The sequence below is a fragment of the Genypterus blacodes genome, unplaced genomic scaffold (assembly GCF_046128005.1).
Source record: "Genypterus blacodes isolate CSIRO-AG114 ecotype Tasmania unplaced genomic scaffold, CSIRO-AGI_Gbla_v1 ptg000143l_1, whole genome shotgun sequence".
NCBI classification, from domain to species: Eukaryota; Metazoa; Chordata; class Actinopteri; order Ophidiiformes; family Ophidiidae; genus Genypterus; species Genypterus blacodes.
In genome coordinates this window covers 720,615-736,922 of record NW_027466945.1, presented here as the reverse complement: position 1 = coordinate 736,922, position 16,308 = coordinate 720,615, and the positions used below count along the sequence as shown (strand labels likewise).

At 42.0% G+C, this 16,308-nt stretch overlaps 1 protein-coding gene across 1 annotated transcript in view; it reads right to left on the bottom strand.

Moving 5' to 3' along the window:
• Positions 1–16,308, bottom strand: part of enah (ENAH actin regulator) — a 47,759-nt gene that overhangs the window by 31,168 nt on the left and 283 nt on the right. The gene's annotated exons all lie outside the window — the stretch shown is intronic.

The window sequence follows — 16,308 nt, the reverse complement described above, 5'->3', positions numbered from 1 at the left end:
GTTGAGGGAGAAACACCTTCTGAGCCGACAAGTTTCCACCGAAAACAAAAATGCTTCTGTTGACTTTCCAAATATTCACGTTCTGAATGTATGTTTGTTATGTAGTGTATGTATAAAAGTACATACATTACATAAACTACTGTGAAACTAGAGCTGACAATTTTATCTAACCATGCTTCTTCATCATCATCATTAAACACTTCTCTTGGGTATATAAAATGAAAATGACTACAAATGCAAGAAAAGACAACTGATAACTAAAAGATTCCACCGAGTATACATGTATCTGTTGTGTAACCACTGTATGAGGAGTCTGCCCACTAAAGAAATACACGCAAAGGCAGAATGCTCCCAATAAGACATTACGTGCCATAATAAATCCATTTACAAATCACATAATCTAGGTCTGTTACTGCTTTAAGCACAATAGAATCAAAGTGCATAAAAACATGCCGAGTGACAGAACAAAGTGAGCTCGAGAGAGAAAGTGAGCGTGCCAATAGGGATGATCTCTCCATAGTGATGATTGAACCCTTCAACAAGCGACAATTTCATGTAAAATTGCTAGTAATAATGGAAAATAAGCTCAGATAGCTCTTGACTAAAGATTATGGTTGTTTATAGTGTTTTTCTAGGGTTTGGGGCTATGTGCTACAGTGCTGCTGTTACCCCCACAGAGCCAGGGCTGACCCTGCATGCAGCAGCTCCATTCTGCTTTAAACTTTTATGGTGTGAAACATCACCCATCTGTCAAGAAGAAATGAATCTACAGGATGTTTTCTTTATTAACTTTCATTAAAATACAGCTGTTGCGTTAGAGTGATTAAATTAAAAAGGGTCATTTCTAAACTACTTCCTCTGAGCAAATTAGGGATGAGGATTATAACATGTTTACATTTCTGAAGTAAACACCAGAACTCGATACACACCATGTTTTGAATCCAAACACATCTGTAGTCTGACCAAATTCATGTTAGAGTCCAGCGTGCCCCGACACAGAGCAGTGTTTCATCTGTACCTGGCTGTGACCCGACACTCCGAGAGACTCGAGTCCAACCCGTAGGCAACCAGAGAAAACTTCCAACCATTCTCACACCAGCATTCAGTTTCATTATAATCGTACATCGGGTTTCCACATGTCAGATTTTCCTTTTGACTGTTCCCTCACATACATCATGTCTATTCTCTCGCATGTGCAATACATAGACAGACTTCATCACAGCACCTGAACATGAAATTTTGAACCTGATCAGAGCCTTATTTGTGGCCCGTTTGGATGCGAGCCGTCAGGTCCCGTCTGGTTTGGACAGCTGTGTCACACTCAACTGAGCAGTAATTAAGACGCTTGTAATGATCCTGAGGATAACAAGGACCCAAGAGAACACTTACGAGAGAACGAAAGAAAGAACCCACTGAAAAGACGACTTTCTGACAGCAGATACATACCGGTGGACTTCCATTTTTGAGGCCAGCACACATCTCTGCCTGAGGATGAAGGTTGAGTCTTTTGATTGTGGACCAGAAGACTGGATCTGCATGGCTCCAACGCAGCCTGCTAGCTGCTCCCTGGTTTCCTGTTTATCCCACCCACTCACACTCCTCCTCGTCTCCCCTTTCTTCCTCTTCCAGCCTTCCCTTCCTTGGCTCGTCTCTTTTTTCTCAACCTTCACTTGTCTGTTGGTCACTAAGGTAATCGCCGTGGTTCCTCTGCCCACCTACCGAACTGTTTTGTTCATGATCCAAAGCAGAGTGTTAGCCACCCCCACCACCTTTCATTTCAGCTCCCAAATCAGGATAATTCCATTTCGATACATGCGATGCCTGCAAGACAGTTAGAAACCAACCAGAGGAGTCATCCATTTTTCCCATGATAGTATCACCAGTGAGCAGACCCACATGGTAAAATCCCTTGCTTTTCACCACCGGGAAGACTGTAGAGGTATCCAGGCAACAGGCTCACACTTGTCCACAGCCCAATTTTGTGCTGCCTAAGCTCTGTGGCGAGGGCTGCTCGGGGGGAAATCACTGCAGCAGCATCCCCGAGCCTGAAATGTTCATCTGAGATTCACGTAAGGCACGTTACTCTCTATCGCTTACCGTTGCGCTCTCACTTGCTCACTCTCCCATTCATCTGCCCACAGCTTCCACCATTCTTTCCATCTTGCTGCTTGCTCCCCTTTATTTGTGTGGCAATCCTGTCACTCCTGCCATTTCTAGCTCATGTTAAACCCACCCCACTTATCTCTCTCTTTCTCTCTCTCTCTAAAAAAGAATTAGTTACGCGGCACTGGAACAACGATTAGTTAAGCACTTCCCTCCATCTCAAAAATGTACAGTCTTTACAAAGGGATTCTCCTTTTAGGCTTTAGATCCATTGCCTTAATATGACGCATTTATGTGCAGTGTATTTAAAGCACGTTTCTATGAGCCCAGGCTACAATTCATTTTCACATTTCCCCTTTTTATCAGCTGTACTAAACACTGCTGTGTGTATGTTAAGGAAAATCTCAACAGTGCACAAAGTGTACAGATTTAATTATCCATAAAGATGACAGTAGGTAATCTGTATGTATTACAACGCTGTATGCAATAATTCATAAAACACAGCACCTGATTTAATGTGTTGGTGGCGGCAGATACCATCATGCAATCATGTTCCCTCATTCATAAACATTCTTTGACTCTTTGTTTGCTTTTAAGGAGGCGTTACTATGTTTCCTTATTCGCATGTCAGATTAAATTAATCTCAATTGGTGGCATATCCCTGCTACACTCAGTTCTTTCAAATTGCCATTCTGATATAGGGAATTATCCGTCAACATGGGTCAGTCCACATGATGTAAACGGCTTGTTTACAACCCATGAATGCCGACTGTCTGCATATTCCCTACCGATGTCATTGTGCTGCCTAAATGTACATCGTCTGTTTCAGGAGAACCTGTGTGTGGATAAGAAGCACTTGGATGCTTATGCAGGTACAGTGCCCCCCTCTGATGGCAGAGAAGTACAGACACAGAGCAAAGTGTGAACGCAATCATAAACAAAACGCCTAAATTAAAGTCCATTTATAGTCTGATAAATCAGCTCAGCTATTAAAGCACTTGTTGACTTGATATGAATGAATTACGTGTTGGAACTATGAATACCCAGGCTATTGTATGTGAAGTCCTGCTAATTGCACACGTAAACACAATCACACACACTCTCGAGGTCAACAGAAATGCCTTGGAGAGTGAGTGAAGCTTCCGATATGAATATCCAGGCTATGGTACGTGCAGGCCTGTCATCACACTATGTGTTACATGAAATCGTCATGTGGGGCACCCCGAACTCGATATCGTCCCATCAATAAATATTCAGGAATACTTTCTGGTATACGCATATGTTCCTTTTGCACATTCTTGTTGCGGTTCTGTCTGCAGTGCGATTTGTGGTAGTTTGTCACGCTATTACAGACCGTGTCGTATGAAGTGCAATTTGTAGCAAGTCGATAAGTAAAGAAGTACATGTCATCTAGTGTTTTATGTCTAGAGGGGAGTGAATAAATGAGAGCTGTATAGCAGAAATCTTGTTGGATGATGGATGAGATATTGGGCCAACGGACCTATGGTTACTTCGCTCAGCTCTGCTATCAACAGCTCAAATAAAGCTGTCAAGATGAATTTGGGCTGAATGGTCTTGGTGCACCATGTTACTCTAATCCTTCCAATGTCAATTTCTCTCAACGTAGCCCAAGCCTTTGGCCCAAATACAGACAGCTTTGAGGATATAATGATCAACTCCCAGGGAGCAACATCACCGTGGAAAGCTGCTCCATATTTTCATCTAATCTCAGGAGAAAAACAAACCATATTCACATAACATTCATTCACATCACTTCATGGTAACAGCGCCCTTTCACATTTGAATTTTGTCAACTTTTCAAAATGTTGCTTATGTTCTGTACAAAACTGGAATGGAAACATGGCTTATGATGAAAGCAGATTTATATCTCACTTAAGTACGCCGTTAAAACCCATCTGAACACATCAGCTATCACAGCAAGCAGGCGAGAGAAAGAGAGAGAGATGTAGTATGTGTGAGGTAACTCTTCCTTACTGGAGTTTGATTTATAACATTGCATCGACGCATCGTATATTAAGAACTACACCTTCAACTACATCTCCAATAACAGATAACAGTTTTTTAATGTGCCATGAAAAGCCCCTGCAGGTTCATACCAAGAGGCAGTCAGGTGGACCACCAGGTGACAGGATGTGGACCCATACTGGTACCGTCAGCATTCTGATGAGATGATAGAGTTACCATTCAATACAACAGGCAAAGAGCTAATACTGCCTAATGTGCAAATCTGACCTAGATACATAGAAAAAAAACACAGCGTTTGTCCTTTCTCCCCAAAGGATTTTTTTCCACACTGAAATTAATGCAGATCATTTTACATGAGAGCACACAGAAGAGGAACAACAGAAAAACAGAGCTCAGCACTCAGCCGATGTGCTGGTGGAGGGATTTTAGTTTGAAACACAGTATACAGTATAAAGGAAATCTGGACACTTGGAAAAGCACCGACAGGACTACATGGGTGGTGTGTTTAAGATAAAGATGACACGATAGCCATGAAAGCAGACCTGCAACAATGACAACATCACCAGCCGGAAGGTGTGTTAAGGTCAATCGTGACGTTTCCATTAACCTGCATTTTACGCAATTTAAATTTAATCTAATCTTTGACAAACCGTGGCAATATCACCACTTCCTCACCGGAGGCAATGCAAAAGAGCCAAAGATTGAGTCAGCCGCCTGATACTAGTCCACCGCTAGTTAATTACAAAGGAAATTGATCATGTTAGCTACCTAGCTAATCCTACTGCTAGCAAACTTGAATTACTAAATGTTAAGAGCAAAGAGTTAAGAGATAAACACTGAGGTAGACAGATGCCCCACACTCCTTGGCCATTTCCTTTGCTATAGCACCATATTTAAATATAATCATCCAATATCTATGTATATAAATAGGTTATCACAAACGTCTACAGTAATGTTTAAGTTTAACTGCTTCAGGGACAGTTTGCTCCTATGCTAATGATTAAGAACAAGTATCATGACTAATCGTCTGTACATGTTTCTTGGCCTCAGCTCCTAAATTATTTCTGATAGCTAAAGAGATGCCTGTGTAACAAAGGCACAACGTACAAAGATGTGCTGGCATTATATAATGACAAGATGATACAGGCTTGAGTGTGAAAAGGGTTTTTTGTCAGAGTACTTACTAGAAATTCAATAACTTCAGCTCATACAGCAGAAAAAAACAATAATTAGAATAATAGTAGGGTTTTTGACAACTGCAAGAAAAGCAGTTCATCAGTCCACAGCAAACAAAGGTGGCTGCTCTAACGGCCAAACATCACATCTTAAACTCTATGTAAATGAGGGAAAAATACCAAAAGAGATTCATTGAAGTTGAAATTGATGCCCTTACTAAACCTGATGTGTTGGCTTTTTCTCAGAGACTCATAAAACATGGTGTGCTCACAAAAATACCAGCACTTGAAAGAGGAATCGGGAAGTGGAAATGCTAAATCGACAACTGATGCCATGCAGATATTTTGGCTTCAGCCTTGAACGATCACTACTGGCTGATTCAGTCAATGAGTACTTTGGGCAGACGCCAAGCCAATGTATTCTTTGTTTCACACTCTCAAGTATCAGTCTTTGACATTATTTAACTACAAGAAAGCTCACATGTCCAACTTTTTGACATACCAGTCAAGGTCGACCCATCTTGTCAACATGTCAAAGTGACGTGTGTGGCACTTGTGAGAGAAATATTTCAAGAATGTGTGAGTGAGTGTGTGTGTGTGTGTGTGTGTGTGTGTGTGTGGGGGGGGGGGTGCTCAACACAGAGCATAATTCAGCATAACTCAGTGTTGCTGTCATTACACCTGTGGTCAATGATGTCATTGTTGCCAAGCAAATTTGCAGTGCTCAGAGCCAGACAGACCACAGTTGGCATGTAGATGGGACACAAACTTTAGACACAAATATAGTGACTAGAGAACGACTTAAAAGCCAAATCACAACTCTAACTCAACTGTCACATTTACTACCTAACAGATTCTACATTTACCCTACCCTGCCATTAACACAAACATCCAACTGGCATAAAGGAATGAGTGAAAGATTAACTTCTTCAAAGGTTTCTTCAGCTACATAAGGACTTCAGACATGAACATGACAACAGTGACCCACCCCCTTGTGACCGAGTCTATATGTTTACATACGTACCATACTCCATTAGTAACACATAATAAGCTTATATTGATTTATGCTCAATTCAAAGTAATTATGGTGTTTACGTGATGCTTTGAAAAATCCATTCATTGCCTTATAGCAATCTGGTAGAAGTTCCTTGTGATGGGATAAATGTTACCCTGTGAAACTGGAAAGAGCTGTGAGGACTTTAGCAGGCTCCACCATTCTATAAATATAAAAGCACCTGATCTGTTAAAACAGACAGCTTTAGACAGGTTGTCTCAGCCTGTATTAGACAGGTGGAAGGTGCTGAAGGTAAAGTTAATTCCCTAACTGATGAGAAACAAGGGTAGGGTACACAGACATGCAGGCTTAGAAAAAGACAGTACTATACATCAGTAATAAGTTGTCAAAGAGCCTGTTCAATCAAATCCAAGATGATTATTGAAGTGCTATGACAGTAAGAAAGTTAGACGTGTTATAGCGGCACAGCACTTTTAGTTCCAAGGCATGACACTAATGTGATCTTCTGATCAGTACATCATACAGTATCTCCCATTGAACCATCCACTTTCACTCACTAAACACACTTAGAAACTTACGAGTCACGGGTCATCTTGGCATTGGTATTGGGCGAGTCCAGCACCTAAATCGGTTCTTTCAGATACTTGGCCCAATTCTTGACAGAGCAGCTTCTAAGCTGGACAGACTAAACGACTGAATGAACTAATGTTCAGACAGACAGTGACAGTGGGGCAGGCAGTGGCCCAACCTCAAGGCCTGACCCCCTGATTTTCCCCACCCACCCGAGAAACACACAAACAGAGACAGAGAGAGAGACGGAGTGCTAAAAATGGTTGGGGTGCATCTGGGAGGGCAGTGGCTCTGAGGAATGTCTCCCTCACTCCTTTCTAAAAATAGCTATGCTCACCCACACATGTCATCAGCCTGGAATACATGGGGATTGCTTGCAGCATACAATACAATATTATCTCATTCCAATACAGATGTCACAAGCGGTTACCAAAAAAGGAAAGTTATTTTCCCATGTGAGTGAGGAAAGCAGGTAAATCTGATCTCGTGTCTAATCTATGACATCATCCAGCCAAAATGTAGAACAGCTGAAATAACAGTGTAGCAGTTCTGGCCTTTTGGATTGTTGAAGGTGTAAAATGACAACTTCTGAAGAACTTTTGACTTCGATAACAATACATTCCAAAGGCGTTATCAGACCTCCCCGATGTGCTGAGCGCCCAACAAAGTAAACACCTGGACACTGTGGTCATTGCGGCTGGGGAATTCAACAAGGAAAAACTCCAACAAGTCATCCAAAACTTCCACCAGCACATCTCTTGCCACATCAGACTTTAGACTAATACAGCCTGTTCAAGGGGGATACATATCAATCTCCTGACCAGCTATCAAGAAATCGGACCACAATGCCATTTTCCTCCTACCAAAATACAAGACTTCTACAGGAATCTCCGATGACAAGAGAGGTTAAGCTCGGCAGCCCGGTCAGACGATATGCTACAGGACCCACTTGGTGACGTCGACTGGGATGTGTTTCAGTCCATCCATACACAATGATAAGATTGCAGCGGTTGCTGTGCGCTTCATTGACATGCTAGTGGATTGCATCGTCCCCACAACATTGGTCCAGACTTTCCCCACCCAAAAGCAATGAATAGACAGGACTGTGTGCTCTGCTCTTAAAGCATGGACTGCATGGACATGAGCAACTACAGAGCGGCCTCTTGCAGCCTGAGGAAGGTGGTTAAGGAGGCAAAGAGGCAATACAAGGGAAAAGGGGAGTCGCACTTCCAACAAAGAGTCGCAGGCTTCAAACCCAGCGGCATGAGGAGTGCCGATGCCATTTAACAAATGAGCTAAATTGCTTTTTTTCACCTCTTCAAGGTGAACGATGCCAACGCTGGCGCAGCTTCAGACACCCTTGCCCCCAGCACCGAGCTGCAGCCATTGTTCCAGTGAAATGCAGGCAGGGAGCTGGACCAGACGGCATCTCCGGACATGTGTTAAAGGCCTGTAATCACCAGCTTGCTTCGGTGTTTACCACCACCACCTTCCACGCTTCCCTGGCCCAGTATGTAGTTTACACATTTTATAAAACCCGACATTATCCCTGTGCCTAAGAATAACAGGCCGGCGAGCCTGAAGGACTCACTCAGTGGCCCTGACGTCAATAATGATTAAGTGCTTCGAGAGGCTCATCAAAGACCACATGTGCTCGAGCCTCCATCCTCCCTTGACCCATTACAGTTTGCCTACTGACCCAATGCGACCACAGGAGATGTCACACTGAGCCACAATGCCCTCATCTTAATGTCATTCTACACCTCAGCCATGCAGAGCATCCTAACTGCAAGCATCACTGCATGGTATGACTCATGTACCGTACTGGACCAAAAAGCCCTGCAGGTCATTTGTCAGCTCTCTGAGGTCAGGGACGCACCTCTGCAGCCACCAGACAAGAACCTACATTAGAGTTTTAATCCTCTAACAACAAGACTCCGCAACAGCAACACAAGATGGACAATCTACATACCCTCCCTCGCACACTACTCTCTGGTTCTCACACATTTCTCCCACACTTACACTCACTCAATACACACATACACACTCATGTACAGTCATCTGTCGCTACATTTGCACTATGTACAGTACTATTTTTACACAAATTTATGGATACTTGTGTACATATATTCTCCCGCTCTTGGTTGGTCTGTTGTTTTCTAAGAAGCAAAGCCTTGGAAACTACCAGAAGAAGCATTAAACATTATAATTGTCATAGAGTATTTGGTTTTGTTTTAGTTTGTTGTACATTTTCTGTTGTGCAGCTACAAAAGCAAGTCAAGCTTAGTCTAGTCTAGACAGAACAAACATCCACACCAACAGTGTAATGGTACGTGTGTTTATGTCAAAATGTCAACAACTCTAGCTCCCAAACAACTAGTCGATTCATTTATGGTTCAGATGTGTTATTGCTATGGCTCAAAGAATTTTTATTATTTGGATTCCCGCATAAACATCGATACCGCTGGTGTGTAATTGTGCTGCGGAATCACAGGTCCACAAAATAAAAACAGTAAATCACTGATTAAAATGTTGCGATTTGTTTAGACTGTCCCAGTTAAATCCCGTAATCCCCTCATGCACTCCTGACTGCGATTCCAAACCCTCAGAGCGCAGAGAAGGGGCGACGAGACGCCTGCGGTGTGAGCACACAGAGCTGCTTAGACGCTGCTGTGTTATGCAAGAAAACAAACTCCTGAATGTAAAGAGACCAGCACAACCATCCAGATCATCCGCATGCCACATTACATTAAATTCCAAATAACCTGCAGTTTTCTCAAGCTCAAGGCAGAGTTAGCTCACTTTATGTTCCATTGGCCAACTGTAAGAATGGCATTGGCCATTCGGGTTGATAATGCAAAAGCTACAATATTCCGTACAGCCATATTTACAATTTTATGTTGAATTTCTGATAATAAGTTTATGTTAATCTCACTTGTATCTTTAATTAAGAAAATGATGCCGTTTCCCATCCATATAATTGAGAGTCATTGTATCCCGTTTCTGTTTTCATATGCTCAGCAATCACATTGAAACAGTTCATATTTCTGCTCTGATGTGCTGATTTATATTTTTGATGTGCACACTACACACCGTAGATCCTGATTTGATACATTCTGCCAGGCTTACGTTACATACATAACATATTTAATGGTCTATGTAACCAATGCAAAAAGCAAAAAGCGTGATGGCCCATAATTAAGTTCAAGAGTGTTTAAGGAGGTTGTGAGGGAAGTTTCCTCATTGCATTGTATTGTATGTATCCTGTTGGGGGGATCCTGGACCCCCCAAAAAAGGAAATATATAGTAGAAAGTGTCAGTGCTCAGTGTTTGAATAAAGTTAGTCCTAGATAAAGAGAGGACATGTTATGTGGAACATGGAAATGAATGAAGGGAGAAACAGAATGACAGCAAACGAAGAGAAAGAGGCGAGAGAAGTGAGAAGAGAACATCTGATGTATTTTTACACGCTGAAAACAGTGTTAACCTGTCAATGATCTTGCTGTCACTCACTGGCCACACATATTTGAATGAATTACAACAAAACAGTGTAGTGAAAATGGTGGAGGAATCAGCTTTGATTGCTGGCTACATTGGTAAAGAATATATCATTCTCTGTGACGGGGGTGGAGGAGGTGAAGACAAATGAAAGATTCACTTTTGCCCATCTTGACAGCAGAAAAACAAACAAATTCAGAGAGCAATGACAGAGGTCAAACAGTTGGACCATGCATGCTTGCATTCTATGCAGCTCTGGAAAAACATACAAAGAAAAAAAGCAAGGAGAAAAACAACACACAGCAAACACACACATGATGTGTTCTGTGACTAACCATGGTAATGGGGGATACAGCTGAATTGAATTAACAGCAACAAGACTAGAACTGCAGCGATGTCCAAGCATCAAGATCAAATGTTGATGGCGACTGCTGATAAACAAGATGTGAACATTCTTGTTTTGCAGGAGAGTGATCAGCTGGCCTAAGTTTAGTCTAGCCTTAGCTAAGCCTTTGCTTAGCCTTAGTTGGTCAGTGGTAGTCTAAGTATAGTCAGAGGATGGGGCATGGCAGATGGCTGATTCTCTCTTTCACTTACGATTCTCTCCTTCTTGTCTGTCCAACTGTCTTATATCATTTGGTGCTCTCTCCTGTGCTCCTCATCACTCTGTCCTGGGTGTTGAGTTGGCTGGGTTCCTGTATACTTTTAGTTTCCCCTTCATGTGTACGGAGTGCTTGGTATTACTCATCTTTTTTGTTTTTTTTCCAAGTAAAAAAAAAAAACCTGTGCATTATGTCATCTGATATGTCGTCCCAAAACTGATGTCCTCGCTCTGTGATGCGTTTTTTTTCAATTGTTTTTGGAAGATAAGGGAGATGAGAGAGACAGAAGCTGTATCAGTCTTTGATACAGACAATACTTGTTATTTTTGGATCACTGCTGACTGGAGACTTTTCATTGGATTTATTGCTACTAAAGACAAGATAAAGTTAGGGCAGTATTCCTTTAAGATGCAACTCAACATGAGGACGAACAAAAGAGTGTGTGTGTGTGTGTGTGTGTGTGTGTGTGTGTGTGTGTTCTCAAGTGTCGACAGGTGATAAGCAGACCATTTTTGCACAACAGCTGCGTCTCTGTGGGCTACCGGGCGCCTTATGGAAAGTATTTAAGAAGGGAACTCAGGAAGTTCGATAAGCGTGGTGAATAGTAAAGATGTAGAAACTTGGGGTTTAAGGTTAAAAAAAAAAACCTCATGGTTCAGTGTGCATTAGTTTTGTGGTCATGTTTTAGTTTTTGCTACACATATGCACAGTTTTGCATCCATAATGAAAATAAAATGTACCAAACAAAATGTCTCTTATAAATAAACATGATCCTTTGTTATTTAAAAGTTGGAGTTTGGGAAACGCAGGCTTACATCCGATATACCTTCGTCAAATTCTATAATATCTGCATTTCTCTGCTGTGTTTTATCTCCCAATCCAAACTGTAATGCGCACTAACTTTCAATGTGTTGAATGTGTCTCTCTGTATACAACTACTGTATACTTGTTGTTTGTTTGCTTTAATTATATTAAAGATGAGTAATGCTTCGGTTCAGACTGTTCCAATATAAAAAACAAAACAAAAACAGAATAACCCAAGCTCACTGCCACAGCATGGATCCCCACCCCCTCAGTACTGCCCATTTGGTCAAAGCTGACAATGGGGAATTCAACCGATAGATTCTCTTTCATGGTGCACAGCCATTGTCCTGGAGAACAAAGACGGAAAGGTTTATCTGGGGTCATTCTTGTGGCTAAATGAAGTCTGACTGAACTGTGAAGGACCCATTTTATCATTTCACACTAAATATTAGTCCATTACTGCAGCAAATACCTCTTATGTTCACATTTAACAACTGAACAAATTTTAAGTTTGACGGAATACATGCAAGGTAAATGTTAAACGTGAAATGTTGTCAAAAGAAATATGTGTTAATTTGCAACACAGATGAATCTGTAAAGCTTACCGTCAGGCTTAATGTTAGCCTCGGCTCACTGACAAGGATGTAGCTGCAAGGGATAGCTTAGTGTACCCATCCCCATTGTCTACCCCGACCCCTCCTAGTCTCTCCGTGGTTAATTTGTTTGCTTGTAGGTCTTTCTAGCCAGCATGTTTCTGCATCCCTCCAGGTCAGCGTTAGATTGGCTAGACCAGCCATGGTTCATTAGGGAGGCAGTAGCTCAGTGGGTAGAGCTTCCGCTTGGGAACTGGAGGGTCGCCGGTTCGAGTCCCTGCCAAGGTGCCCCTGAGCAAGGCACCGAACCCTCAATTGCTCCCCCCTCTGCGTAGGGTGGTAATGTAATGTAAGTCGCTTTGGATAAAAGCGTCTGCCAAATGCTCGTAATGTTACTGTAATGTAATTGCTTACTGGGGGGCAGAGTTGCTGACATTGTGCTGGCCAACACTGGAGCCCAACAGGATAGGAAACATGCACATGGCGCTCACATTGCAAAACTATTTGATAACTTAGTTATTCGAGTCTGCACTAATGACATTAGGAACAGTATGAGGTCACTAAATTAAATGTGGCTAGGGTTTGTAACCATGCTAGAAATATGAGCTGGCATCCAGTAATTGTCTTCTTTAGTCCTTAGTCCTCATTAAACCAGGACTTAGGTTGTACACTAAACAGAAATATAAATGCAACACTTGTGTGCCATCCTGGAGGGGCTGGACTACCTGTGCACCCGATTGGGCTGCAGGTACCACCTCATGTTACCAGTAAGGACAAGAAAACTAGCAGAACAGAAAACTAGAGAAGAATCTGTCAGCAAGGATAAGATAAGAGCAATCGTCTATCGCGTTTTCATGATTTGTATTCAGATGGTATCTTTAACAGCTTTACCTCATCAATGTATGGATTTCCCTCTCTACCTCTTAAACAATTATGGGATGGTTTACGTACTTTCAAGACGTAAACAAGAGGGATTGTTTCAGAGATCTCGCACTGCACTCTGCTGGATCTATGTGATCAGCCCAACACTTAAAGAAGGGCTGGTTGGGAGGGTGAGCTCGGACTCCAACTTAATGGGGAATGGTAGGAAACATACTGTGACGTCTTGCACTCATTCAGTTTAAGAAAGAACTGTCAGAAATGTACCCAGAGGTAGAGGATTAATGCAATAGAGGTTTGAATCCCCATTTTCATCAAGCCATATGTTTTTCTTCTGCCTATGGTTACATAATTGGTCTGGTCTTTCTTCTGGTTAGTTTAATATAATGTCTACATGGCATTGGTTGGTATAACCATAATGGGAATACATGGAAAACCCTGTCCATTGCCATCTTTGGGACCCCAGATGGGTTAGATTAAACTCTATGCAAAAGCAAATGACTAATTTCACACCCTTACTATCCAGACGTCTTCAACTCCTACAGAACAAATCTCCTAACCCTCTTAACCTCCCTTATCTTCAATAAAATAATTGGGGGAAAGAAAGAAATGTACCTCTAAGAAGGGACACAAGACAGATATCTGTAATTAATCCTCATTTTCATTACTCCAGTCATTTTATTTCAGTTCTTGGCACTTCATCTCAAATACCCAATTGTAAAACATAAAAATAACCAGCTAATTTCAGTTTCCTCAAACACCCACCCAAAACAGAGTCTTGTGCTGAACCAAATTGTGCTTCTAAACCTGATACAAAGTGTGAAACCCAACACCTCACAGCATCAGAGAGACAGAATGAAGGCAGGCACAAACACAGGGAAGGGGCAGCTTGATACTGTGAGCAGAGCGCTGAATAGAAGAGAGAACAAGAGAGAGAGAGAGAGAGACACACACACACAAACACACAAGCCATAATATCAGAACATTAAAATCCTTATTATGAAACTCGTAACTGCACAGATTGGAAAACTAAATTCCAGTCGGCATCATAGGAGGTGGTCTGCACAACCATCAGCCTCTGCCGTTCCTCTCTGGCATGAACCTGCAGTGTTTCAACAGATGACAAAACACTCCACTGCTGTCACGCCGATGACATCGCTTGACAAACGGTCACAGATAAGCGACGGATAAGGTCTGACAAAGCGCAGAGAAACCAACAGCAGTGATGTTTCCTTTGAGCTGCATTTTCTACCTTTATAAGTCACCGAATGAAAAATATGTAATGGAAACACTGGTATTACCAAAAACTGCTCAGATATCAAACAATGTCTAACAAAAGGAGAGCTGTGAGGAAGAGGCACATAGAAGTAATGTGCCACCCAAAATATTGGGATAATAGCTTGTAGTTCTTTCACCGAGCTCTTTTGTTAACATTCCTGGTAACGTTGCTTTTAGACTGAATGGTCTTGGTAGAACATGATGTCACTCTAAACCTGCCCTTGGACATCTGTCCCATTAGCTGAAACATTTGGTCGTTGCCATCGGTGCATAAGAAACACAGATATGATATGATAAGCAACTCCTCGAGAGCTTCTAGTTGCATGCTGGATGTCGACTACTGATCTTTATATTGCCCATAAAAACACTTATATACAGTTATACGTATAACTTATCTACATGACATAACTTACTGGTAACGCTGGCAATTTACATTTGCATTGGACTCGAATGGAAATGAAGAAACACATGCACCAAAGATACATAAAGAGGTTAACCACGATAAATGTGACTAGTTACAAAGCACAAGGACAAGGAGGGAACAACTGAGTCAGACGAACGCACACAACAGTCAGAGGGTTCCATTCCTCTACATCAGTGCTACATGTAGCTCCTTCAAACAACCAAAGCAATTGTTAACCACAGTTTGGCCTACTGAGAGATCCCAACAGCTGGATCCAATTGGGAACTTTCTTACACACACACACACACACACACACACGCGCACACACGCACACACACACACACAGTAAGGATCCAAAAACAAGGCTACACTCCTCCATGATTCCGTGATCATGACATCTAAACTTTCTCTGCATGGAACAGAGCAACACACACACACACACACACTCTCGCACTATGCAACAGGCATCATCAGTAACCTCAAGCCTTTAAAGAGACACAAACCTGAGGGGAAAAACACAAACTTCTAGCTGCACATATCTAAAGTGTGTTGCATGTTGTTGTGAGTTTCATTTGCATTCCCCCCCGCCATTTAAATCATCCTAATTACATGTCCTGCTAAAAAAAACACACTCCAAAATGAGAATTAATTGAGCTACACCACTTGTGTTCCAAAGAAAATACTCGAAAAGGAAGCTTTTCCAAGTAAATCCAATATCATTCGGCATTTAGCTGAATTTCAAATGTAAACATCCAAATCCAGATCTGCACAACAACACACCAAATTGGAAGATCGCCTCATTATAAAGATGCGTGATTGTTTTCTTTCCTTTCATATCTTAAACACCAGATTTCATCTTTTTCTGTAAAACTGCTGACACAAACCAACACTGAGGAAAATCCGACATCTTTGATTGGAGTAATAAGTGTGTGAACGTTGAATCCGGTGTTTACCAGCAGGACCTGGTGCAGATGGAGGCTGTGATGGATGAGTCTCTACTTTAGAGGACTCAGCTGTGACATCATGCAAAAAGAAGCTGATGGATAGAATGTCTGTTGACTTCATTACCTTTAATGACAGCTCGGGTGTGTGTGCGTGAGAGGGGATAATCAATGTTGCTTATTGATCCCCAATAGGAATCAACCAAGGTAGCAGACTTTATATGAGCAAATCCTCTCCGTGTGAGTGAGAGAGTCAACGTGTGTACCATCGCATAAATGCCACCTAAAGCATCAATGCTGAAATACTGTCTAAATCCTTTTATGCAGCGTGGGAGCAAAGCGCCATTCCGAACCCATGCACGTCCACAATTGCAGCACAGACTGGTCGCTGTTTGCAAGCCAACAATCTCTCAAATTCTACCGTGACACACAACACGGCGCTACAAAAATGTCTCAGCCTT